The sequence below is a fragment of the Schistocerca piceifrons genome, chromosome 3, assembly GCF_021461385.2.
Source record: "Schistocerca piceifrons isolate TAMUIC-IGC-003096 chromosome 3, iqSchPice1.1, whole genome shotgun sequence".
In the NCBI taxonomy this organism is placed as follows: domain Eukaryota; kingdom Metazoa; phylum Arthropoda; class Insecta; order Orthoptera; family Acrididae; genus Schistocerca; species Schistocerca piceifrons.
The window spans coordinates 895,421,910-895,446,353 of record NC_060140.1 but is presented as its reverse complement, the minus strand read 5'-3'; the positions used below and the strand labels follow the sequence as shown (position 1 = coordinate 895,446,353).

Genomic DNA, 24,444 nt, shown 5'->3' with positions numbered 1-24,444 from the left:
AACTCCAAGAGCATGAAGCCATTGACAGTTCTAACAGAACTATTCGGTGTAGCTCCAAGTAAGTAAAACGTCTCGATTCCTCTCACAACAACGAGTATATTTATTTACGCCAAAGAGCAAAGAGAGTCATACTAAGATACTATAATACATTATTCTAATGTGCCACGACATCATCCTCACCCTTGGACAACTTCCAACGGTACAGACAGTTGGAGTGGCCTGGTAATCTCTCTTCGCTCAAAAATAGTGAGAATAACTGTCCAATATACTACGTACCGGCCAATTTGTAAGTCCTCTACCACCACCCTTTTTTACAGGGTAATACATTTTACTTATTTATTTTCACGTCAAGTTTCGTAGGACCAAATTGAGGAAGTAATCTCCAATGACATGCAACGAGTCTGTACATGAAATTACAACATAAAAATAATAACGGATAAAAATAAAATGTTTATAAACGCGAAAAAGTCAGTCAATAAGTTTAAGTAAACGCTATCAACAATAAAACATGGACCAGTTTAATTTTTCAAGCAATTCCTCGACAGAATAGAAGGAGTGACCCATGAGGAAACCCTTCAGTTTCGATTTGAATGCGCGTGTTACTGCTAAGATTTTTGAATTCTGAGTGGTAGCATATTGAAAATGGATGCTCATTTTCACTAATCATGTGCCCAGTGTGTGAAATTAAAACGTCAGGTTTTGTTGAAGTGTGTGCTAGAAACTGTGAAAACTGATTGTTACTGTGGTTTAGCGTTAGTTTATTTTCTACAAGCCATGAACTTAGGTCATGAACTGCACTATTTTAAACCAAGACAATGTTGCACACAACATCTTTTATTACCAAGCTAGTGTCATCAGCAAACAGAAATATTTTAAGTTACCCATGATACTATAGGGCATATCATTTATATAAATAAGGAACAGGAGTTGCCCCAACACTGATCCCTAGGGCACTCCCCCACTTGACTGTACCCCACTCAGACCCCAAATCAAAGCCATTCCCAGTATGGTGAATAATGACCTTTTGCTGTGTGTTGCTAAAGTTGAACCAATTGTGAGCTACTCCTCGTATTCCATAATGGTCCAATTGCTGGAGCAATATTTTGTCATCAACACAATCAAAGGCCTTAGTTAAATCGAAAAATATGCCTAGCGCTCGAAATCTTTTGTTTAACCCATCCAGTACCTCACAGAGAAACGAAAATTTGCATTTTCAGTTGTTGAACGACTTCTAAAGCCGAACTGTAGATTTGAAAGTAAATCGTGCGATATAAAATGATTAATTATCCTTACATACAAAGCCTTTGCAGTAACCTTAGCAAACACTGATGGCATAGAAATAGGTCTAAAATTGTCTGCATTATCCCTGTCTCCCTTTATATAGAGCGGCTTTACTACTGAGTACTTTAATCGTTCAGGAAACTGACCATTCCTAAAGGAAAAACTACAAATATGGCCAAATAAAGGGCTAACATGTGCAGCACAATATTTTAATATTCTGCTAGATACCCTACCATATCCATGAGAGTCCTTAGTCTTCAGTGATTTAATTATTGACTCCATCTCCCCCTTGTCTGTATCACAGGGGAGTATTTCAGACATCAATTTCCGAAAGACATTTGCCAAGGAAGTTATATGATTCCCTGCAGAAACTAAATTTTTATTTAATTCACCAGTAATGCTCAGAAAATGATTTTTAAATACTGTACATACATCTGATTTATCAGTAACAGAAATAATTTTACTACGAATTTACTTTATATCGTCGACCTTGAGCTGCTGACCAGACACTTCCTTCACAACTGACCATATGGTTTTAATTTTCTCCTGTGAATTAGCTATTTTATTTGCATACCACACACTCTTTGCCTTCCTAATAACATTTTTAAGCACCTTACAATATTGACTACGAAGTCTTATGCGACGGAGTCCTTGCATAAAAAGTTCTCGGTTTACTTGCCGCGGAGGTAGTAATCGAAAGCTTGGGATTTTGTCCAAATTTGACGCGGCTAAACCGAGAATTTTTTATGCACCTTACAATATTGTTTGTAATGGCCTACTATAGCTTGATTGTGACCGCTTCTAACATTTTGATATAATTCCCGTTTGTTGATAACCTTATGCCACTAGTCAGCCATCCAGGGTGCCTATTACTCCTAGTACCCCGTTTAGAACGTTCTAGTGGAAAGCAACTCTCAAAGAGCATGAGAAATGTGTTAGGGAAAGCATTATGTTTATTATCTATGTTATTGGCAGCACTACAAACATCCTGCTGCTCTTGTTCCTTGACAAGGTTTAAGAAACTCTCTGTTGCTGTTGGATTAACTTTCCTACATAGTTTCTAATTATATGTGACATTTGTTTGGGTACAAAAGCCTTTTAATGTTAAAATTTGCGCATCATGGCCTGAAAGGCATTCACCCTTTTACTAACAGAATGCCCATCTAGTAATGAAAAATGAATAAAAATATTGTCTATGGCTGTGCTACTTCTTGGAAAAGGGAAATATCGCCAATTCTAATCTTCAGGCGTCTGCCGATGTTCTAAACTTGATGAAAGCTCCTAAGTAACAGTACGTAGTCTTTGTTCCAATGATTCTAGAAGTCTTCAGTTAGTTTCTGCTGTATCTTGAATTCTTTTACAAAGTCAGCTCATTCTGAGGGCTTGAAACCTCTCGGTAAAGTATCCGAGACTTCCTCCTGCCAGAAAGCACCCTGGTATATGCAAATCGTCATCAGTCTGGGTGATTAAGTGTCCAGTTGAGGCGGCTTCGACGCTTACAAGAATAGTTTTGAAGTCTCTCCTCGTCCAGACCGCTTCGCCTGAGTACTTTACGAAGGCGTCGTTTAAATGAACCGACCGTTCTTTCCCGCCAAACTCCCCAGTAAGCCGCACATAGCCCACTGAACTTACAGGTCCTGGGGCCTGCTTGAATCCATGTTAGGGTTATGGAGGGGTCAGTCCAAAGCGTTGCATTGCCAACCTCACAGTCGGTGGCATTGCAGTAATAACGCAACAGACTTCCTCCCAACCATGTAGCTAGAAATTTGAGACGTCATATTGTTACTCTCTTGAGGGCACTAAATTGTTTCGCTGCAAATCAGATGTGCGTAAGTGTTTCCCTTTTCCTCACACGTGACGTAAACGGTCAGAAGCATCGCAGAAAATGTGAACGCACGAGCTTCTGTTCCCAGAGGCTGAGATCCACCTGGGTGTAGAGATTATAAGGATCCGGAAGGAATGATACCCACTACGCCATTTCGGTGCAAGTTGATTAGGAAGGATTTCGTCCGAGTACAATTCTAACAGCCAAGTGTCTTGGAATAAAATCTTTCCGGTGATGGCCACTGGCGAGACCAAACCCAGAGCAGTAACTCGTGAGAAATTTCTTTTGGTCGCTGTCACGTCTAATGCTTCGTTGGTGATAGCCCTTTGAGGTAAAGAAGACCTATTTTGTGCCCCATACTACGCCTAGTAATGTGTTATTCGGTTTTACGTTTTGTCCTTGGGCCTTACATATTTGGATCAAGCGTGGTGAACTTGCCCACTTTGACAATGACAACCGTATTTGTTGCGTCAACAACACCAATAGAGCGACATCAGACCATCTCATCCTTTGGTTCCAGCTGCAACATCATCCATGTACTTTTTCTTATGTACTAAGGCACCAGCCGTGGGGAATTGTGACTTGTAGGTGGTTGACAGTTCCCTGAATGTGGTCGATAACAGAAACGACTGCAGTAAGATCTAAAGGAAGGCGTTTGAAGCGGTAAACAGTCGCCTTCCGTGTCTGCATTGATTGTGAAGTTTCGCTGACGAAACCCAGACGAAGACTTTATACCACAGGAACGTCATGGAGTCTTCGTCATCCTAGTTCAGAGCAAACTGAGGGGAAGCTTTAGCGATATCAGCTATAATGGCGAAACGTCGTAGGCGGAATCGTAGGAGCACAGCCATGACTTCTGGTAGAAGGTTGCGACCAATCCGTAAAACGTCGTTCGGCGCCTTCTTCATGAGCATATCGGTAAAAACCAATTCGCCATTTTACAGTTTCTTGTCTTTCTTTTTCGACCACGTTATGTGGCAAATAAAAGGTGTCTGTACGTGATTCCGGAGCAGCTAACTCAACATTATTCTGTCTGATGTATTCTGACATCTGAGTTTTGTAGGCGTGTCTCAGCTGGTTGGATTTTAGTAGACGCTTTTTCAGGGCAGCAAATCGTCTTTCAGCTTTACGGAAATTGTTAGGAACAACGCATGTGGACTTACGTGGCAGACGAACTACTCATCGGGGTAAGGTAAGATGCATTGAACTCTTCCAGACTCACGATGTCCCACGCGCTCATTGATGGTTGCTGTTCAAGGCTAACACTTATCGATTCTAAATCCCCAAAACTCCTGATATTATGATCCGTTGGCTGTTGTGACGCAAGTTTACTAAGGTTAACAGCAGTGTAGATTGCTGAAACACCTGGTCGACTTCCGCGAAGTACCCAGCCAAACTTCGAGGACATCAAGACTGGAGACGGAAATAGTCGTATGGGCGATGCATTATGAACTATTTTCCGTTATTGATCGGCTCCTATAAGTAAACGAGTGGGAACGTGGTATGTGAGCAGGATCAGTCAGTGACAGGTTACATACGTGTTGTGCAATTGTGGTATGTTGTGGTACAGACGGGTGACTGCTGAAGGAATGTGAACTCACAAAGACGTTGATACTAATGTGCTCGTTTTCCACGTATAAAGGTGTTATAGCAGTACACTACCGTAATAACTCTGGAACTTGTTAGAGTTAAAAAGAAGGTGCGTGATGGTTCAAATGGTTCAAATGGCTCTGAGCACTATGGGACTTAACATCTATGGTCATCAGTCCCCTAGAACTTAGAACTACTTAAACCTAACTAACCTAAGGACGTCACACAACACCCAGTCATCTCGAGGCAGAGAAAATCCCTGACCCCGCCGGGAATCGAACCCGGGAACCCGGGCGGTGCGTGATGATTTGAGTTTGGGTGGTGTTCTTTTCCTGTGTAACGGAAGAGGGACAGTACCTTAGAAGCTCAAAAACGATGACTACAGTTCAAGAGAGACAGAAAAACACGCATGCAAACAGCGCACATAATAATCATGCAGATATTTGCTATTGACAATGAGATTAAATTCTCGAAATGTGTTGTACTAAGCATGAAAAAATACGAAAGCTGTGCAGTGTTTCATTACGTAAGTCACGCATAATACGGTTGTGGCATCCGCTTATTATTATTAGACGGAATTTGGTTCGACTGAATATTACGCGCTGAAGCCTAGGGTAGCGCGTTTAAATTTGGTCGTACTTCTCCGTGGATACTCTGACTAATCGGCGCTCCGTCTGCTTCTTCCGCTAGAAACTCCCATCGGATAAGTTACGTCTTTTTACGCGGATTATCCAGAGATGACAGATTTCTTCTGGGAGGGCACGCGATATCTGGCGAAGTGTCACTCCACCATAGGCACTGACGTCTTTGCCCAATGAATTTAATGCCTGTATTCTTCGGTAATACTCCGTGAACGTTAAATTGAGGTTTTCCGGAGATACGAAGTGAACAGGCACAATCGCTTCGAAATAATCTAGGTGCGCCTGAATGATTTTATTACTATCTCCGTGTCGTTCCCGAAGAACTTTCTTTGTATCCTTGAAAGCGAACACGGTTACGGCGATACCATCGACTAGCATCTTAGGCTCACTTTCGAGGTAGCCTCGAAGAAATTGATGCTTATTAACCGTAGAAGGGGAGGAGTTGCTATCCACCGAGCTCTCAAGTTATTCCCAAAATTTAGGCCAGCTCTCCACGTCTCTTGAGAAGGGCTCTGATTTAATGGACTATAATTCAACTGTCCTGGTAACTGCATTGGCTGAAGGATCGCCATTCTTTGTGCTTGATGATGACGTGGATTCAGAGAGTTTTCTTTCGGTACCCTCAGATACGCTGACATGGGAGCGCTTCGTTTTATCAGCATAATCCTTACATAGCATTATTGTAATCATTCTCTGACATAAGATCGCGTATTTGGTCGTCCATCAGTACAACAGTTGACAGCGTGTCCTCCAAAAGAGCATTGTAGTATCCAAATTCGGACAACGGCGTCGTAGATGAGAATTCTCCGATCGCGGTGAGAAATAGAGTAAAATTTGATCTCTGGTGACTTCGCTTTCTTTGTAGATTATGCAGTTTTTCTATCGCTGTGTCTACAGTAGTGTCACAGCTTAATGATCTTTTCACAAGACTGTAGTTGTGTACAAAGAAAAGTCCACTGCGTTGACATGCGACACTGCGACACATCTTCCGAAACATGAAAACCTAAGTTAGGAAACCGTTTTCCGCTGTCGTGTTTACATGACAAGGTAGAAGCGAATTTGCTAGCCCAGTTAAATATCGCGCTTGGAAAAACAACTGTTATAGTTTCTATTAAAAATGAAGAAATTCCTAGAGCTGTATTTAAGGTTCAAAAAATGATTCAAATGGCTCTGAGCACTATGCGACTTAACATCTGTGGTCATCAGTCCCCTAGAACTTAGAACTACTTAAACCTAACTAACCTAAGGGCATCACACAACACCCAGTCATCACAAGGCAGAGAAAATCCCTGACCCCGCCGGGAACCGAACCCGGGAACCCGGGCGCGGGAAGCCAGAACGCTACCGCACGATCTGTATTTAAGGTGACGATTTTATTTTGGCAACTAGTTTCAACGTTGTAAAAGCGTCATCTTCAGGCCCATACACTTGCTGACGTCAACTGTATGTGGCTGATACTAGAAGTCAGTGGCGAGATACGGAGTGCTCCGTGTGGAAGGTGGTTACTCCCCACGTTGTTACAACGTTGTAACTAGTTGCTAAAATAAAATCGACACCTTAAGTACAGCTGGAGGAATTTCTTCATTTTTAATATAAATTTATACCAGCTGACTTCCCACGTCCTCCATTTCAGCTATGGATGCTCGAAGGTTATAGTTTCTGATTTAGTTCTAATGGTTCAAATGGCTCTGAGCACTAAGGGACTCAACTTCTGAGGTCATTACTCCCCTAGAACTTAGAACTAGTTAAACCTAAGGACATCACACACATCCATGCCCGAGGCAGGATTCGAACCTGCGACCGTAGCAGTCTCGCGGTTCCAGACTGCAGCGCCTAGAACCGCACGACCACTTCGGCCGGCTCTGATTTAGTCAGCATAATCGTAATTTCTCTTCAATTTGACGAGATGCAAACAGCTTCAGTCTAGTATTTCTACTTATCCCTCACTGTACAAAAAGCCACTCCGAACCTATTAGCCGAAAATTGGGGTAAACAAGACGAAGACTGACGGCCCAAGCTCGTTTCAAAACCGGCTGCGTTTACATGGGAGCGAAAATCGATTGCGGAACTGGAAAAACGGCGACTAGAAACGGATTTCCTGACCCGATTTTGAAGTGTTTACACGACCACCCAGAAGCGGTATTGAGAAATCCGTTTACGAAATCCGGCTTTGGCAGCCCCATGTAAACGGGGTGATGATGACAGTAGCAAATGTACAAAAGTTAGTAGCTGCTGTTGACAAAAGGAGTGCGGAAGTCAATCATAGATAATAACAACCGCTAATTTGCGGTACATGTGCCACAGCAGTATTACCAGCAGCGTTATATGCAGAATTATTTGCAAACGACTTAAATCGAGCGCACGCCTATCATGGCGGCATATATCAATTAGTTTTCGCTTTTGTTTATAACGTTGACGACAGGACATCAGTCAGCAATGGTGTAGAGATGAGCGAAGACGATGCAGTGTTGGCTTCCGCTATTGGCGGGCGTTAATTCTGAGATTGTTTACTGTGGAAAGTGTATTAGATTTGATTTGGTGCCGAATCAAGATTTTAGGAATTGCGTGGCATGTCATGGGGAGAAGTGTGTCAGACTTGGTGACAAATGTAACTAGAGTGTACACCGGTTACGGCAAACCAAGACTGCTCCCGGCTGCGTACACAAGAAGCGGAATTGTCGATAATTAACTGGTGGATCACTTGCAAGTAAGTTAAAATTACTGTCAGTTTTTGTGGTACGTCTTTTGTCGGTGTTTTTAACTCTGTAATGGATAACTGGCGTCGTGACAGTCGCGTGCTTGATTGCTGTTGCTGCCAACACAGTAAACAAAATCGACATCTGGCATCACGACAGTCGCTCGCTCGATATGTGTTGTTTGCGAGTAATCTTGAAAATTACTTATAATAGCAATGGCCTTGAAATGCTTTCGAAAAGCGGATTAAGGCTGCTATATAGCAGAGCGGAAACAGTCCCTTCCCGCAACCGTGAATACGACGTCGCTCACCATATCTTAATATGATTGCGCAGCTGCTCCTCATTATTGGAAGTGTTACTCGCAGAAATTCTTCCACGTGTCGGCTGTGGTGATCCTTTCCCGGGTTTCGGCCTCAAAATATACGATGTAGCTGCAAAGTTAAATCAGTAAGAGGTGCCACTTGCTTTCACAATTAAGAGGTTGTCGATCTGGCTGCCTGTCTCACCTAAACGTGCGTTGTTGTTACTTCTCAGGCCGATCCTTGGAACCTTCTGAGCTCCGCTCCTTGTATTTTACATAGTGATTTCCTTTTTAGTCTTAAGTACTCTGTGTGGCCTTCAGCTGAGTTTTCCAGCAATAAGAACATTTATTTACACCAAAGAGAAAGAGTTATACAAAGATATTGTAATAGACTATTTTACTGCTCCTCGAAAAGAACTAAGCTAACATTACTGTCACCGGAACACCGACAGTTATACCTGATACGGAGACCTAGGGAAATGTAGAACAGGCTTTTGTGACTACTTGGGACGGTGAATTCCAATCATCCACACCATGCTGTATCAGGAAGCTACAAGTTCTTTTAGGGAAACTGCTAATTTAACTAGTGATAGACGCATTTCACACTATACACGTTTAATTGCAATGTATGTACTACGTATTCCAAGAGCGTTTAAAGGTGATATTGGCCGGTTATGGGACGATCTCTAGATTGTAGTAACGGTCTTCGATTCGCTCGTCTATTCCGTCACTGTATTCCACAGATCCTATGGTGGAGTTCCTACTATGATAGGAAAAAGTTAGGGTAAAAATCTGCAGGGAAAAGCGATAGTCGGAAACTATTTTGTAGGCTGTCCTAACAATTTACGGCTATTACATTTCTGCGTTCTATTTGCGCTTGCCTAGGCTATAAATGAAATAACTAAAATTTGTAGTGAACCTGAAACAATGGCAACGGACTCGTGTTTTCAGTATTCTTTTAAACTCGTCTTGAGTGGTCTTTGATACCTTGATCTCGGTGAGGCCCAGTTTGAAGTTATTGGTATCTTGGTTTACTCTTCATAGGCCGATATTTTCCATTATCTGTGCAGTCGGATCTGAGCGTTGGAAATCGGTCAGATTGCCGGTCGGTCGTGAACCGTCCCTACGTTGTGTAGCCTTCCAATTAAGAGGTTGTCGATCTGGCTGCCTGTCTCACCTAAACGTGCGTTGTTGTTACTTCTCAGGCCGATCCTTGGAACCTTCTGAGCTCCGCTCCTTGTATTTTACATAGTGATTTCCTTTTTAGTCTTAAGTACTCTGTGTGGCCTTCAGCTGAGTTTTCCAGCTTAAATTAAAAATTAGAAATTTCTTTGTCTGGGCTTTAAACCTTGAGATGCTTTGGGTTTCGTATGTGGCCTTCAGCCGAGAGTTATGTGAAGCATTTTAGGACAAAACCTTTAGCCTATCGTAGTTCAAATTTAGAAGCTGCTCCCTTTAGGCCGTATGCCGTAAAATTGTTTTCTGCGTGGTGTGTGGCCTTCATCCGAGTTTTAATTTCTCTTAAATTAAAAATTAAAAATCCTTATCTTGCCCTTAAGTCATAAGATTTTTATTGTTTAGTAAGAGGCCTTCAGCCGAGTATTACACCAATATTTTAAGATAAGGCCTTCAGCCTTTCCAAATTGAAAGCTCTTCTTCCTAGGCCTCAAGCCGTTAAATTGTTTTGTTGATATGCGCCCTTCAGCCGTGTTTTCAGCCTATCTAGATTAAACTTTGAAAATCTTTGTCTTGGCCTTAAGCCGTAATACTGTTCTTGATTAATGTGAGACCTTCAGCCGAGTTCTATGGGAAAAATTTAAGCTAAAGCTTTCAGCCTATTTATATTGAAGAAAACAATATTTTTCTAAAGAAGTGAAACTTCCAGAAGAACTCCTGTACCTCAGTTCCTTGCTTAGGCCTTGTGCCTTGGATTTTCGATATGGCCTTCAGCCCATCTAAATTAAATCAAAGGAGGTCTTTCGTTAAAACCTTGAGAGTTTTTGATTCTTGCTTGTGTGATTGTTTTAAAAAATGAAGTTTATATGTTGAGTTATTTTGGCCCCTTTCCACAAAAATAACCGCATCTGCTCTGTCCTGCTAGCCCAGGGATTTCAATATTATCTGTTGTAATCAGCATAAAGGAGGGCAAGTGTGGATTATCTAGAAGTTGAGACATAATTCTGTCTTGTTCTTCTCTAAACAATCAGAGTTGTTTTTAGCGGTATATTCTTCTGATTGTGATGTCAGCTTACATAGCCAGCGAGAGGTTGGAACGATAGTTTTGCATCGAATTAAGAATCGCGTTCTTAGACAACAAGCCGAGGCAATTCATGGAATAGTATTCGGTCACGATTTCTTACAATACTTTTAGCGGACCGTTGCAGATGGGCACGAAACGCTTACAATTTACATTCTGTTAGATGAATACAGACAATCATCTTTTCCTTGACCACCAAGTGTGTGTAATAAGTGCGAAAACCGATAATACTGTTACGATGCACCCTCCACCATGCAGAGTATTATGGTTTGCAGGGTATGTGTTTAGATGATGATCTAAGTCGTTTGCAGTTTATTGTTTCCATTACTTTCCTGCAAACTATAAGGAAACTCCAGCAATAATTACGCTTTGTTAAGAATCCCCATTTTATTTCCTGCACAGCACTATTGTTAAGACATTCAGTCCAGTAGTAGACATGTTCTGTGCTTTTGTTACCAAGTAATATTGTTGCAGCGTATCCAAGGATGAAGCGGCTTGATCACTGCTCATGAGACTCAGACGCTTAGCGTGTTATATTAGTACAAAAGGCGTCAAAGATGCAATAAAGTGCGGAGCGTTTGGGCATTGGATAGTTATGGGGGTGCTGAACGAACTCTGAGATGTTTGGCGAAACAATTGCTGCGAAGGATAACACTGTATAAACTGCTACTGCGATTTCCTACAAATAATGTTATTATACAGGCTAGAGGCTGCACATGGTAAATATCCAACTGCATTACGTACCAACTAAAGCATGTGTCTGGCTCAGAGGAATCTTAAAGAAATGTAATGCACTCACAAATAAAGTGGCTTACAAAATATTTATAGGACCTCGTCAGTCTCGATCTCTTAGCAGGCAACATTTATTGAAAAGGCGTGCAAGATCCAATCCATAGTGATATGCATATGAGTATCACAAAGAAACTAAACAACAAACTCCAGTGCGCAGTCGTCACAGGATTGGCTTTACCTGGAAACCTACCAATGGCTTATGTCATTCATGGAAACTGCAGGGTTAGCTGTTGGTATCTGGAGATTGTCGTTTTCCCACATCCATTGAAAGTAGTTCGTTGTATGCAGGGATAATAACGATAGTTAAAATTGTGTATGAAGAATGGCGAATTTTAGTATATACAGCGTTGTGACCGGTGCGACGTGAGTAGTTGGGTTGAGGTGTCAGTGGGAACACTGTTTACAGTTAAGAATGACTTCTCTATCTTCAATACGTGATGCAGTGGAGGGACCACACCTCTCTGTTTTCTCTGGCTAGTACTGATGAGCGGGAGGTGGCTTCCACTCCGGCTGCTGAGCTGGCGCTCTGCGTTGGTGACAGAAGGCCTATTGTCGGCTAGCAGTCTTTAGAGGCCACAGCCATTGACGTCAGTAGTGCGCTACGTTTCTGAACATTGTGGAAGCCTAGTGGACCCTCACAAGCTCGTGTCACCACAGCGATGTGCGAAGATTGCTGTGCGTGGGGTGCCACTGGATGCCTGCTGGCAGGAGTTGGACGGCAGCTGATACTGTGGCTCCAAGTCCCACTGGAAACTCACCATTGGGAGCAGCAGGTGCGGATGGCAGGTTGGTGGGTCTGTGGCACTGAATCCCACAGTGGCAAGTGTAGTCTGGTCTTGAATCCATGAATGGTGCTGGCATCACCCAGTTGTCTTGCTGTCCTACATTGCTCTGGAATTGTGGTTGTGTTGGTTTGCTCAAAGGCTGGGTAGCGGCACTGCTATTTTAGAATACATCCACGGAGCAGTGTGAGGTATTTTTCGTTTTAGTAGTCGCAATACTGACTCTGGTTTTTGGCCGGTGGTGGCACACAGGGATGGAATGTGTGTGAGATGGTCAAAGCAAAAAGTACAGCCACAGCTGATCATAGGGGTGCCACCACAGACTGGGGTAGCTCGGGCAGTGGGCTGACGATCGAAGCAACTCAAGCACCGGCTGCCAGCTATGGCAAGCACACGTGACTTTGGCCATACAGCATCCATGAGGCGTGGAGTGGCTGTCTTCAAAGTTATGGCGTTATGGCCCTAACTGTTTTCAGTCAAAGTGCTTCATTGTTTACAAATAACATCACAACGTAATATCTGCAGTGCTCCTGTGTGCGAGGCTAGTACAGTATTTCCTACAGTTTGTTATTATAAGAGCCGCTGCAGTGTGGTTTTTTAACATAATACTGGTACGTATCTAGTGCGACTGTTCAGTGACAAGAATTTGCTTAATGTGCTTTGTAGGATTATACAATCTGCTGCAGCGTATTTTTTACGCTAATACTGGTGTGTGCATGGTGTGATTGTGCAGAGGCTGAAGTGTACTTGATATATGCAGTGTGGTAATAAAATTTCAGCCGTTTTTAGACTGTATCATTGTGTGCTATGAGCATAATGCAACAGTAACTGAGCTTATAAATTGTAAACCTTGAACTTAGTTGCAGTTTAACCATCTTGGTGGGTCAATTGACCTAGTCTGGCAACTATGTGGAAGGAATGGGTTAATGATTACATGGCAGTTTTCCCCTCTTATTCTGCCTGAGTGTGTTGGCTGTTCTCTGCTGGTGCTGGCGCTCCATGATCCTTTCACTTTAATGATGAGAACATGATTAACGAGTCCATCTGACATTAGCATGCCTGGATAAGGCGGAAGGGGACAGGAAATCAGGCAATGATGTGTCTGCACGAGCTTTCCCCCCACTTCCAAGTCACACAATTGGTGTAAAGAGGTGGGGAAGAACTGTTGGAGGGTGAGGTAAGTGATTAGGCACCAATGAAATCTGCCCGGGGAAACGCTCTGTCACGTTATTGACGAGAAACCATTTATTGCTGTTTATTAACATTTTTCAGTCTTTGTTGCTGCTAAAGTTGATCCCTGGTGGGTGCGGAAAATGTACTGACACGGCATCTCACAGTGTGTTGGCCTAGTCAATAGTAATGAGAACCTACTGAACAGACCACTACTGTGTCAGGATGTCTCGAGTGCCTGCGACAGTTCATACAGGAGGTCTTCACTCTGGAGTTACAAGTAAGCTCCATACTGGTCGCACTTTGGCTAAAGGGGCAATGTGGGAAACTGGCTACACTCATCAACAAGAGAATCTCTCCCTGAATAACGGTTTGGTGTAAAAGTCTGGAAACATTTTGTATTGTACAATGGCCAGGGAAGCCACGAGCTCAGCTTGCTGCACACTTGGGGCAAGGCCCATAAGAACACTGAACACAGTCAAATTTAACCTGTTCACACAAGTGTTTGTCACAACTCAAGATGCCTGTGTGATTCCTTGAGTTGTTATGGAACTGTACTATTTTGCAAACAAAGAATTGAGGTGTGTCAGCAGCTTCCTAGTGTTATTTTTCTGTTGATTGTAATCGCTGTGGTTGCCAGACTATTGTTATACAGCTAAATTCGTATGGGAGGAGCAAGCCAGGCAGTGAGATAGCAATTACTAACGAGAGCTCGTCTGTATGATTTTTTATGAGATGACCAATGAGAAGTTGGAAAAGGTGAGGATATGTGTAATAGGCTACAGGAGCTAGAGAGGTAGTGAAGACAGTCGGTGGTGGTCCAGAGTCAGGGCCACAGGTATAAACGGAAAGTGCATACTTTGTTGTGATCACTTAGAATCAACTTGTAGGAAGTGGGTGGCTGCTCGACCTGGATCAGTGGAGAGAAGAGAGACGCAGCGCTCACTGTTGGAGGTAAAGCACCGCAGGAAACGTTCTGAGGTTTTATTTACGGGTGTGAGCAACTAGATCTAATTAGTCTAAGACTGGCGGATATTTACTATTTCCGTTTTACTAGCTGTCAGGGAGGAGAGAGAGCTACAGGTCTTACAGAATCTGGGTTAAATATTATGTGTTCTAGTGTGAAGAAGATAGAAACATTAATTAAAAATGTGAATAAATCCATTCCACTTAATCGATCTATGCATCATTTCCAAATCTAACGCCCAAAGTTGTAATGTCCATATAGTTAAACGACTTGTCAGATCATTGACTCCCATTAGCCATTTCACTGACACATGATCAATTATTACCTTAAAGCATCATCTTTACAATTATCAGTGGAAAAAAGTTACTTCATATATTAACACTAGCATTTCCTATTCTATAGTTAAATAATTTTCTTCTGCCTTACTGAGTTGTCTTTACATGTGTGCTGTTCAGTGTTCTAGTCCGAACAAGGCAAAACTGCTGGCATAACATGATAGTCTGAATTGCTATTGATAGTCCATAAAAGTAAGAACTGGACCAGTGATCAATAAATCTTTCAATCTTACAAATGTAGTTTTACAGTTCAGAGACCATTCAACTTTCAACCCATGCTTTAATAACAGTGTGAGGTTTTTGCAATTTCATCGAATTTTGCTATAATTTTTCTATATAAATTAGCTAAATATGACTGCAATTCCTGTTCTGTAGTGGGTGTCAGGATGTTTCTCAGGATATCAATAATTTGCAGATTGGCATGTACACCATCTTGGACAATAATATGGCTCAAGTAATGGACTTTTTGTAATAATAACTGGTATTTTTCCAGATTAAATGTTAGTCGTGCTGAACACGAACGATCAAGGATGTCATGTAAACATATTACATACCCCTGAATAAACAGGGAGGACACAATGATGGCATCTAAGTAGATCACACATTACTTTGGTTTTAATCCCTGTAATATCCCTTCTAATTGGCTCTGTAAAGTAGCTGATCCATTTTTCAGTCCATATGGCATACAGCAATACTGATAGCGATTTGAATGCAGCCTTAGGACAGTCTTCCATTGTTACCTCTAATTGATTCTATCAACTGTGTATGTAGTTGTAAAATAACGACATTGTCCTAGATTATTTAATTTATTAAGTATGGGGTAGGTATTTGTGACAATCCACCAGTTCACATAACGATAGTTACAGCAAAATGTGCATTCTTTACTGCCATCTGATGATGTCTTAGGCATTATTACAATTGGTGTGCCCTGCGTTCTCATAAAATGTTGTTGATTTATAAACTGTGCTTTTAAATCTACAGACCAAGAACCAACTTGTTTTGCCAACTTTTTTCTGTCAAGAAAACTACTATGAACCACGTCCTCCTTATCCTGTCCCTGTAAATGTGATGCTTTTCTCTTCAGTAGGCCAAACACATACCGTCTTCGCATCACATGTACTGACATGAAATCTCTGTTCAGTTCATCCTTGTCCTTTACTTCTAAGCTGGTTGTCAAAGTAGGAGAAGGTCAAGGTAGTTGACAGGGACGAAGAATTTTGAATTTCTCTAATAACTCTACAGTTCTACATGTTCTGCAGGTATGCCTACTGAAGTAGGATCACTTGGTCATTTTGTGGAGATAAGAGGCTTGGAAGTGGACAATGTTTTTGTAACACTTATTCCACAGTTTAAGTAAGTTTCAAGTAACTAATACTTTTATATTAATGAATTCTAATTGATTCCTCTTAAGCCTTATAGATTTACTAATGCTTAAACAACAATTTAATAAAATTATTCTGTAAGACTTTATGCACGCTTAAATCTGTATCTACAATCTCGACCACAGTTAAGATGGTGAATTATGCAGCATCTACGATAGCGAATTAGCCTTCTCTCTGCTACCATGCTTCTGATCCCTTTGGTATTGTATGTAGATGCCATTTTGATTACAGGCTGTGTAATAAATATGGGGAAAGTGTATGTAAGGAAGAGAGATCGACAGAAATGGAGCAAAGAGGCAATGTGGCATCTAAGAAATGGAATCCATGTTAATGTCCCCAACTAGGAAGTTCAGCCTCTCTGAAGCTACTTTACATCACTTTGTAAAAAAACGTACCAATGAAGTAAACCCTGTTTTATTCATATTTAAATATACTTGAAAATCTCATTTCAAATTAACAATTTATCTATTTATTTATTATTAAAAGTAACGTTAAAATAAAATATTTGCCACTTGATTTTTCGAAAATTTCATTGTGGGCCTAATAATTCACACTGCATATTTTATTTCAGGATCTGTCACAAAACGAGGACAGATATAAAAATACATTTGATGATCACCAGTTACACAGTTACAAGGATCAGATCAATATCTCATTAATTTGGACAGAAGAGCTTTTCGATTGACATGGTCTGATTTCACTCTAATTATCCACGATTATGCTGAATTTAAGAATATGGAGCACAGATTAAACAAAGCTAAAAAGATGACTGGGAAATATTTTATTCACACTTTAATAACACAGTTCAAGTTTTCTTTTTGTAAACCAGAACCTATGGTGGCAGCTAGAATGGCCCCATTTAATAAAGTGAATGTTGAGTTGTTCTTTAATGTACACGGAGAAATAAGAATAAAATACAACTTTGAGTCCCGCCAGGTTTTTAGTGTTAATGAGACAGGATGTTCAACTACTCCCACAAAGGTACCACCAATACTGAGTCCTGTTGGCAAAAGAAGGGTAGTGAAGGTTTCCTCTGCTGCGAAGGGAGCAAATGTCAGTGTTGCTTGCTGTGTTAGGGCCACAGGTCAGTTCATAGCTCCATTTTTTTATTTACCTCTGGGTTAGAATGCAGCCAGGATATCTTCATGGTTCACAACTTGTACCTCTAGGAGTTGACCATGAATCTGGCAGGATGAATGCTGATAGCTTTGCAAAATAACTGGAGCATTTCATTAAACAAGTAACATCATCAGAAATCCAATCGTTTTGTTTATGGAAAATCATATTTAACACCTCACTTCCGAAGCCTTTACTCCCTGCAGAGAAATTTCATAACTCTTCTAGGTTTCTCACCTCACAGAAGCCACTGATTGCACATATTGGATGTGTAACTTTAAGCACCTCTGAAGACTACCTGTAGGAAAGCCTGTAGTGACTGTCTTGCTAATCATCCAGGCCAGGTAATAACAATACAAGTCATTGCTTTGTTCAACATTGCCTTTAACAAAGTTCCATCTTTAAATAATACGATCAAGGACTTTATAGACACAGGAATTGAGCCATTAAATTCACGGATATTCAGTGCTGAACACTTTGTACTGTCACTAATAACAGATGACGCCATCAATGTAATTCCATCAGAAACTGATGCTCTGCCTGGGATATCAGCAAACCCAATTGCAGAATTTGATTCACTACCAAAGCCTTCATCTATATCTATAATTACCTCTACTTTACCTCGTTACTACAAGTAATCTCTACCAGGGCCTTTACCTAACACTGTACTAATTACATTTTACCTCCACTGCCCCAAGTAGAACTTGGTGCTTTATCAGTGTCCTTACCCATCACTAACTATACATATACCTCTGCTTCACCTCTGTTATCTGAATCTGTATCTAATAGAGGTCCAAGAAAACGAAGAAATAAGTTGTCATCTATACACATAACCTGTCCACCCATGAAAATAGCTCGAAGGAAAGAGACAGAGAAAAGAGGACAATCAGAGGAAAGAACAAGAAAGAAAAATGAAGAGAGAGAAAAAATTAAAAGAGAATGCAAAGGTAGAAAAATGAAAGAAGTTCCTAAACATAAACTTGCGTTCGACGAAACTTTTGGAATGAAACAAAGAAACGATCCTTGAAGAGACCACTGAGATTCACCTCCAAACTCATCCATCGAAATTGAGTACGCCGACAGTGGTTCCGATTACGTCGATGAAAAAAAACTGCATCCATCGTGGTGAATCTGGAAAGGGAGGAATGTGGTATCAGCGTTCGCGCTGTCAAGAATGGGCTCATGCGCAGTGTACAGGGATTCAATTAATGAGAAACAAAGGAGAAATATTATATTGTGATTTTCGTGATGAATAGATAAGCAGCAATGAAATGTCTTTGTTCTTTAAATAAAATGTTCACTCTGTGATCTTACCCATACCCCAGAGTCATATTACCCTCCTTGAAGGGTAAGTTGATGAATGGTACTATCATTAACCAAAAGAGGTCTATCTAAAACAATTTTAGTCTTAGGAAGCGTTTAAGAGATTGAATCTCAAGGGGATACACGAAGTAATAATTTTTTCCACAAATAAACTATTTGACTTCAAAGTAAAAGTCAAAAGTATCATAATATCACTTAATTTCGTCAACTTCCTCGACTTTTTCCTACCTTATAAATTTGGTTCTGTAAAAGTAAAGCTATCTATCCTGGCAGGAACAATTTACCTTCCATCAGATTACTGTTAACTGGAAAAACAACATCGTGTAAAATACTGTGCTTTATCCCTCTCTTCATTATCAAACAAAGGCTCAACCATACTTAAAAACTTAATGAGTAGATCACTTCCTACATCTACCCAGAGTAATTTTCGTGTACCTTTAGGTATGATATCCAGTGAACTGACTTTAAGGAACCTTGTACACAGTGTACTTGACCACCGATGGCCTAGAAGTGATCGTTGTTACGGTGTTGGTTCTCTGGCCATAAAAGCAAGATGGAATTATGTTCCATCCGGTTGTAGTATATGCCTTTCCAAGTCAGCTTTGGTGTGATGTGCAACCAGAAAATCTAAATCAAGTATACTTCTAGTACCAACAACAAGAAGAACTCCTGCAATGATTTGTAAGTTACTTCCCCACCACTTGGATTTCCAGTATTGCAAAACCAAGTGAGTGGAACATTATCCTCACCTGTATCACTTAACCTTCAGTGTGGTGGACTCAGTTTTACTTCACCAAGTACACTTTCTTGCCAAAGTTACTTACGACCCTCTATCTACTAAAAATCTGCTTAATTTTCCTCTCAAGTAGGTGGGCGGAAAGAAGTCTACCAATAATCCCACGAAACAGTGCCCCGTGGTAACACTTACTAGGGGTGTTGTACAGTGGCCACACTACCCCCTACCAGTGATGGATATGGATACAGCAGAAGGCAGCTTATGGATACAAGAAAATCTTTATTGTTTTTTATTGACATCCATTCAGTCTTCGACAGACTTCGATGCTGCTAGGGTTAATATGTGGCGAGTGTAGCAAATACGCTGGCACAGCATCTCAACGTTTCTCGACAGCCCAGCACCACCCCTGCCAGTGGTACCAAGCACCTACTGACACCATCTGCATTGTGTCAGTAGATGTCTCGAGTAACCAGATGTAGCAGGCTGGTCGTAGCATTAGCAGCTGTCACAGTGAATATGGCACGCTACCTCTTGTGCCGGCGACAAAAGATTATGTTTTACACATAACAACATCAGCTGGATAAATATTAGTTAAAGATAAATCATAACATTAAATTCTCCATGATTTCAGAAATATTACACAGTTTTGGAATCAGTATGAAAATTATTTTATTATGAGACCATTCCACATTATATCTCAGTCTATAAATTTCATTTATTTATTTGGTAAAATGGTTGACCATTTTGTGGGAATAAAACTGCACTGAATTATAGTTGATAGTACTGTAATATACATTCAAACAAATTTAATATGGAACGCAAAAACAGTTAAGCTAATAGAGATACAAATTAAATTTAGCCTTCAGGCGGCTTAATTTTGTTATTAAATACATGTTTATAATTTGTTTCGAGTCGTCACATTCCTTAAGCTTGAGAAAGAGATTGGGATGTCTTTAAAAACTTTTCAGAGAGACGTCAAACGTTGATGTATTGGTAGCTTACTTAGATCTGGAAATACTTTCAATTTTTGTGAATTCCAGTCAAATGTAGGTTGGCAACCTAGCAACATAAGTGAAGTTATGGAATAGAGACCTGGAATCTACTGAACCTACTAAATTCATCACGTTTCACTGATAAAACGCGCAAGTTGTAATTGTGGCAGTTTATATTGAGTAGGAGATCAGGCTTTATTTCCATCAACCCTAAGCATGGGTAAAGCAACTCCTAGGAGGCGTTCGCTGGCCAGGGGCAACCATCGCGCCAGTTGGGCGAGGGCTGTGTGTCTGGGGGCTGGACTGAGGTGACAGAAGTCAGGGGGTACCTCCTAATAGTGTGTCCCACCTCCTTTTGCCTGGCGCAGTGCAAGTGCAGCAACTCGAAGTGGCATGGACTCAACAAATCGCTGGAAGTCTCCTCCAGAAATATTGGACCATGCTGCGTGTATAGCCGTTCATAACTTCGAAAGCGTTGCCAGTGAAGGCTTCTGTGCATGAACTGACCTCTCGATTATGTCCCATAAATGTTCCGTGGGATTCATGTCGGGCGATCTGGGTGGCCAAACCATTTGCTCAAACTGTCCAGAATGTTCTTCAAGCCAGTTGCGAACAACCGTGGCCCAGTGACGTGACGCATTGTTACCCATAAAAATTTCATCTTGTGTGGGAACATCAAGTCCACGAGGGGTCGCAAATGGTCTTCAAGTAGCCGAACACTACCTGTCCCCAGGCAGTGTTCGGCTCAGTTGGACCAGAGGCACAGTGCGTTCCATGTAAACACAGCCCACAGCTGCCACCAGCCTGTACAGTGCCTTGTTGACAACTTGGGTCTACGGCTTCGTAGGGTCCGCCCCTGGAGAGGCGCTGCAGGCGATCGTGCTGTTAGCAAAGGCACTCGCGTCCATCTTCTGCTGCCATAGACCATCAAAGCCAAATTTCACCGCACTGCCCTAACGGATACGTTAAGCGGACATCCCACATTGATTTCTACTATTATTTGACGCAGTGTTGCAGCTCTACCAAAACGTCGTTGCTCTCGGTCGTTAAGTGAAGGCTGTCGCCCACTGCGTTGTCCTTGGTGAGAGGTGATGCCTGAAATTTGGTTTTCTCGGGACCCTCTTGAACTGTGGATCTCGGAATTCCCAAATGGAATGTCCCATGCATCTAGCTCCAACTACTTTTCCGCGCTCAAAGTGCGATAATTCCCGTCGTGCGGTCATAATCACGTCGGAAACATTTTCACATGAATCGTCTGAGCACAAATGTCAGCTCCACTAATTCGCTACTCTTTTGTACCTTGCGTACGCGGTGCTGTCACCATCTGTATACGTGCATATTCCTATCCCATCACATTTGTCGTCTCAGTGTATAGTTCCAACGGTGTTGCAGCTACCATAAATCGCACCGCTGAACGTTATAACAACGACTGAAGACAGCTGTAATTTGGGCGATGTCCTCAAGCTCTAACGGATACGTTCCATTTACGGTAGTAAATCAGTTGAGAAGTCCAGGAATACGAGAGAGGATTAGACTTACCAAGTTGCATTATCAACTAAAGGGCTAAAGTTGTATTTTAGTGCTCAAACAGAGGGGTACAACTAATTCGATTCCGTGTGGGGGAGTTCATAAGAAAGCACTGACTGCAGTTGATGGCTTTTGGTGATATGTGTACATCGGTGGATTTCTCGCCTATTTCAGATTCGTCAGCATAAAAATTCAACACTCCCTGTAAACACTATGTCCTTTTCAGTAATAATTAATGTTGTCAATTTAAAGTACGTATTTTCCACCCTTGTGGTACGCTTTTATTGACCCACGTCACTGACTCAGGGATGCTCGAACACATCATCATCTTTTCACGTATTCATTTTAATTCTTCAATATTTCGATTATAGGAGCAGAAATTCAGTGTAAAGTAACTACAGAACAATTTGGTCTCATTCGTTAACCAACGGGACCATGTGCACCCATCGGCCTATCCTTACTGACTTTCTTTTGATCGACACGTCTTTCAACACTTACATTAGTGATGCTGTCGCGCTGACAAATCTGAAACAAACGGGTCGTTATGGATAGATTCAAGCATACACTCAACAGTTGAATTTAGAAATCACATGAAGAAAAAGAAAGACCCTGCTTCGTTATACCCACGCTCACTGATGATGCTCTTTAAATGAAAATACGCATAGTAAGAAATGTTCTGCTGTAGTGGAGCAAAACTCTGCAGTCATTTTATTACAAAGGGAGCTATACAGCAGCTGCAGAATAGAACCTCTACATAAGACTTGGCCTTCTTTAGGACTTCTTTTTGTAATACAGTCCAGACTGCACAATTATCAAATAAAGGAAACTGGTTTCAGTCTTTCAGAATGTCTAAATAAGATGCAGGTAGGCCAACGTTTATTTGAAAATATTGACGTTTGCAATATATTTTGAAATAGTCTGTGAATTACGATCGTTCAACTGTTCTAGATCCAGGTGGCTTGACTTTGTCTCTTTCCTAGTCATCTTGGTTCAGCAGAAGGTTAGGCAAATTCTTAACCATATCAAGAGGTCTGGTTCATGAAGACAAGGGGGAAATCTTGAAAAATTTGTCACTTCTCTAAATAGTGTAGCCCGAGGAATAAGAGTGGTAAGCTCGTGTAATGCTTATCATCCTTTAACAGATCTTTTGGTAGCAATTTTATGTATGAGTCATAGCTTTTGGTCTCACACTTTTTTCTGAAATGTATTTTGTGTTCCAAGTCAAATAAAGCATGTAAATTAATTTGTATAGCATAGGTACATATATCTGGAAGTAAGAATAAAGTAGAAGCTTATTTTTCCTGGAAGTTAGGTACACTATTATGTTTAAAGCTGACTTCTAACAAAGATGCTGCTGTTTTAATAATGATTATCAAAAATTTCAGTAATTAATTCATGGTTTTTCTTTATAACACTCTTTAATTTTCAAATTTAAGTCGTAGGTATTGTCTACTTTTTAGTTAAATATGTTTTAAGACAGACAAAATTTCAACCATCGATCTTTAATAATTTTTAACCAACGTGCACTAGAAAATCAAAAAAGAATGAACTTCCTGGAAATTCAAGGTAAATTTTGTGTCTCCGCCTGCCATGCATAACACTAACGCATCCCAGGTCGATATTCATCTTGTTTCAGGTGTTGTTCTCCCTCCATTTTCTTTTTCAGGTTTTATATACTTGCTTCTTTGGTGGCTTCCAACACTGTTTTCTCTGCTTGGAATAGTCTCCTAAACTATTGATGAGGAACTGGTATTATAAAAATAATTAAATTTTGAATTGGTTTGTTTAAACGGGGCGCTACTCGCTTTTTATTAGCAGAATACGAGAAACTGGACGATTATAGTCCATTTTATATACCCCAATTAATTTCCATGCTTCACACTTTCACAGAAAATGAACAGAATAACGAACTGCATGTTTGCGTAATTACTATGAAACTAGTTCTCAATTACACATCCAAAAACCAAAGATTCCTGATTAAGTTCTTAACCACTATCGACCGCGGCCGACATCATATCTGTCCTCAGAGTCTACCTATCAAGCTATCACATTTTCAAACCAGACATTAATTATTAAGACATTAATTATTGATTGATACTGACCGCTGCAGACAATTTGTCTGTCCTCCGAGACTGCTGAACCAGCTCTTTTAATTACAAACCAGGGATTGTTAATTAAGCCATAATTGATAACAACGATGGCACACATGTCATTCCGCCGAGACTCTGATTTTAGAGCCGAACCACTTCGCCCGCCATCCTATTTGGGCGCGATCCGAAGATCGAAATGCTTCGTCTGGCTTCTCGTCTACAATTTGTTTATTATTCTCCTGGTAATTGACGCTTTTGGTATAATGGAATGATAGCATGCTACTGAGAGATGCTTTTATATGAAATGTAAGTAAATTCATTGTTTAGTTTTTCTAATGTTAATAACATAAGTTTATCATTTTGGCGCACTACCTCCGAACACAGCAGCCACTAATTGCGGAGGAGAACCATAATTTAGGTTATCTTCCTCACGATACACGCACAAAATACACCATCTGTCACCGTTTCCTCAGAACACATTAAGTCATCTTCCCACTGCTGTCTTCTCAACTGTTCTAAGAGGACCTTCTTGTTGCTGAATTTGATGGCTGTAAGGCCAAAAATATTACACCAGCACATCTATTTTCAAGGTAGTTAGTCCTGCCAGAAAAGATTTTGGTATCTGTTCCCGTATACAGTTA

General features: G+C 41.0%; 1 protein-coding gene across 1 annotated transcript in view; it reads left to right on the top strand.

The window, feature by feature from the left end:
• The window catches only part of LOC124789171 (trypsin-like), a 92,304-nt gene that overhangs the window by 53,447 nt on the left and 14,413 nt on the right, over positions 1 to 24,444 (top strand). The window lies entirely within an intron of this gene.